Genomic DNA, 4,156 nt, shown 5'->3' with positions numbered 1-4,156 from the left:
CAAGATATGGAAGCCCCCCAAGAGTCCATCAGTGGATGAGAGATAAGGCCTACAGGATGTATGTGGAATGGCTACAGGCCTAAAATACAAGGAACAGTCTGACATGAGGAGGAACTTACCAGCTGGGGAGAAGATAAGTGTTTCCCACCTGGGTGGGTCTTGGCTGCCTGCTAGGAGATCGTTCTTCAAGACCCTGTGGCACTGTCCCCTGGTCTGTTGCATCCTGACCTGGTCCCTAAGAAGAACAAATGGTGCCCTGTTCACTCTGCTGCACCTGTTGGACAAGGCAGGGCTGAGAGGAGGTAGGCTGAGGCCTCTGTGCCCATTGTTTGGGGCTCTGCTGGGGACAGCACTCAGAGACCAGTGGGGTGTCCTAGAGCCTTCACATTGTGCTGTCCTGGTGGTGGGAGCATGTGCTCACCAAATCTCTATTTGTTCCTCTACATTTCTTTCTAACATGAAGGATCAGAAATTTATTATTATTTGCATTAAGTATCAGCTTGAAAAAAAAAAAGTATCAGCTTGTTACTGCTGAAATTTTTGAATCACCCTTTGACAATCCACTTCCCCCTTCTGTGCCAAATTGTTGATCAAGAGTGTTTCAGGTAAAGACAGGCTCCCTTTTTATTCTTTTGGATAAAACACCATGAAATATAGGCAAAAGGTTGTGTACATCCTGCTGTGGAGTATTGCGCATGGCTACAACGTGGAAGCTGGCCACACTGTTTCACTGCCAGGTCCTGAAAGACTCTTGTCATGAATGAGCTCTTCATAGAGCAAGTCTGCCACTTGCTGAGCTTATCATCCTGAGGGTAAAACTTCTTCATACAGCCTCCATCAAGCCTGTTGCCTTAGCTGCTGTGGGAAGGCTCTCACCATCTCATCTTCCTGTTTATTGGAAGGTATGGCATAAATTGCACTGAATGGAAATCCAGGTTCTCCAGTGTTATGGTCTGTGTCTAGTTGTCCCCTCAAAGCCTCATATAAGTCATGGGGCGGATGCAGCTGAAAGAGCAGAGTATGGCTTGAGGAGTGGGGCCAGAGGACCGGGGCGGGGCTCGAGAGGTGGGGCCAGAGAAGCGCAAATCGGTAAATTGGTGGTGCAGGTCCCCTCCCCCAGCTGTGGCCTTTTTGATGTGTGTAGCAGGTTATCCTGGACACCGTGGTGCCCCAGCCTCTCCTCCTGTAGTGCAGGGTGGCATATCTGTGATTGAAGCCACCTCAGGCAGAGGGGAGATGTTTGGAAAAGATAGAGGCACTGTCCTCTCTGCTGAGCGAATAAGGATTCAGGGTCTTGCTATGTAATTCAGGCTGTTTTAAACTGAAAATTAGTGATTCCCAGTGTATGCATCTCTTTTTCTCCTTGCCTTTGGAACTGCATTTCTGGAGTGTCTCTAGATACTTGGAAATATGGGGTTATACCGCCAAAATCCTATCAGCTTTATTCTTTTTTTCTTTTTTTATTTTTTTTTCAGCTTTATTCTTAATTTCACAGTTTTTGAAGAAGATATTGGCCTCGAAGTAACAGATGTTCCACCCATCCACAGTATGATAATTTCTCTCTCTCTAGGGGCAGGTCTTTTGAAATGACTCCTAGAGGAAACAGTTGCATATTTTGAGTGAGTTTAGTGCCTGGTACATGAGAGAACAATGGAAAGCTGGCACTTTAGCTGTGTCAGGGTTTTAACCCAGAGGACCTGGTTAGGATATGACCCTTCTGGTCTAGGGCCTGGGTGCAGCTGTCCTATTGTCTTGGACCTCGGCAATTACATGAGGCCTCATGACAAAGTTCTAGTTATAACAAAAAGGCAGTAATTTTGCCACCTTGGGACTACTGTGGGGAAACTGCGTGTGCTTCTCTCTCTTCCTTGCTGTAGCATCTGAGGAGGCTGAGAGGTGGCTGCCATGGGCTTCTTGTGGCTGAGATTCAAGGGGAGCCCCAGTCACCGGGTCAGGGCACCTCTCCCCTTTATGGTTTTTCAAGCTAGTATAGCTGTCTTTTTTTGGCAGGTGGGTACCTGGAATCAAACTCAGGCCCTTGCACTTGCTAGGCCAACACTGTGCCACTCCTACATCCCTGGTCCTCTTCTCCCTCATGGAACACATAGTGTGATTGAGGCACAGTCTCTCCAGTTCCTAGTCACAGAGCAGTGCAGCTGTCATAACACTGCACCTATCCTACCTTAACTAATACACTCCCTTGACAAGGGAGAGGAAAACACCTTTGCTATCTTATTAGTTATCCATCTGGAGTAACCTTTCACCCTTAGTTTACTGCCTTAGAGCAAATCCTGCACTGTCACAATTTCTGGGGGCCAGTGCCCACAAGGGGCTCAGCTGGGCCTTCTTGCTCTGGTCCTGCAGACTGAGATCAAAGTGTGGGTTTGGCGTCACCTCTCAAGGCTGGAGGAGGAAGAAGCAGCTTCAGGCACCACTTGTGGGACTGCAGACAGGAGCCTGACCCCTACAGTGTGGATGTAGCCTGGAGGACGCCTCAGGACCTCACCACCTGGGCCTCCCCACAGGGCAGCTCACGACAGGACCACTGCTTCATCAGCACCAGCAGGAGACGGTGAAGGACAGGAAGTGGGTGTGAGCCAGGGACTTGTCCTGTGTAGTTGGATCCAGTGATGCCCCCACCCTTTTCATTGCTCTCTATGCCTCAGAAGCCAGTCTCTAGCTGCAGTGCACACGCCAGAGGAGGGGAGTAGACATGAAGAGGGCATCCTTGGGAGCTGCTTTAAAAGCTGCCTCCTACAGTTAGGCACTAACCCTGTGCCCAGTGGTGTGCTAGGTGCTTTTGATCTACAAGCTCATTTAGTTCTCCTGCCATTAGATGGCAGGAAAAATAACCTGAAGCCTAATCAGGTTGTGTACCCATCCCATGTTGCACTGCAAAGAACCTGCGCTCAATCCCAGAAATGCTTCCCATGGGGCTCCCTTTCTGAGAATAGAGAGAACATACTGAATGAATTGATTAAAAAGAATGACTCGGTTTCCCTCCCTGCCTCTAGCTGAGGAAATGCTCATGTTTCCCCTTTCTATGTTGTAGGTGTCTGCTGTAATCCAGCCAAGGGCTCTGGAGCCCAGGGTCCTAGGATTCAGGACTCTCACACCCCCATTCTTCTGAAGGGGATTCAAGGAGGTTCTGTCTGGCTCCATGTGCGTGAGCAGCCAGGAGGAGATCTACAATCCAACCTGACAGAGACTTCCTGGAGCTTTGCCTCTGGATCCCAGTACACGCTGATACTGAGAGCCGAGAGAGGGACAGGTGACACTCCCAACTTGACCAAACTCCAAGACATGTACAAAGCAAGGGTGCAAGTGCCCAATATGACATCCGTGAAGATTGAGAATCTGACTCCACAGGACAGTGGGAACTACAAGGTATATGGCTTGTTGACTGGAGGAAAAGAATTTACCCATTATTTCCACCTCAAGGTCTATGGTAAGTGACACCTCCTCAGCCTAACCTCATGGCTCCTTCTTGTTTCAAGCCTAGGTGATTCGTACACCAAAGTTTGCAGGATTCTGTTCAGATTCTGGCCACCAATGTACAATTTCTCTCCTAAAATAGGATGTGTTTTATACAAACAAAGAGCAAAACTGAGATTTGCACCAGAGAGAAAATCACTTCAGAGATCTGGGGGGGGGGGGCGAAATGGGATTTTGGAGATATTTGCAATACCATTAAAATAAGTCTAAATTTACTTAATGTGTCTGTTAGTTTACTCTTTGTACTCTATCAGATTAACACATGCTGTTGGCTTAAACACCACAAGTGTATTATCTTAATATGCCATGTCGGAAATCAAGCACGGTTCCCACTGACCTGTAATCACAGCGTCAGCAGGGCTGTGCTCCCTTCTGCAAGCTCCAGAGGAGAGCAGTCCATCCTCTCACCTTGCGTAGTGACCAGAGTTGATCAGCTTGGTCACCTCCCTCTACCTAAAGCAGCTCGGCTGGGCTGAGTCCTTCTTCCACTGTCTTGTGGAACCAGGGATTGAACTCAGCCCCTTCCGCTTGCCAGAGAAGTGCTTAGTCTACCGAACCATCTCCCCGGCCCAACAAGGCATCTCCCCAGCCCAACCCTCCATTGTGTCTTACAGACCTGCTCTTTTTTCTTTCTTTCTATCTTTCTTTTCTCTTTCTTTCT

At 48.5% G+C, this 4,156-nt stretch overlaps 1 pseudogene; it reads right to left on the bottom strand.

The window, feature by feature from the left end:
• Positions 1 to 699: 699 nt before the first annotated feature.
• On the bottom strand, positions 700 to 3,162 carry LOC101563892 (annotated as a pseudogene).
• Between the last annotated feature and the right edge of the window lie 994 nt (positions 3,163 to 4,156).

This window comes from Octodon degus, unplaced genomic scaffold, assembly GCF_000260255.1.
Source record: "Octodon degus isolate 3935 unplaced genomic scaffold, OctDeg1.0 scaffold00032, whole genome shotgun sequence".
Lineage (NCBI taxonomy): Eukaryota > Metazoa > Chordata > Mammalia > Rodentia > Octodontidae > Octodon > Octodon degus.
The sequence above is the reverse complement of the archived record's forward strand: the minus strand, read 5'-3'. Positions and strand labels throughout refer to the sequence as shown.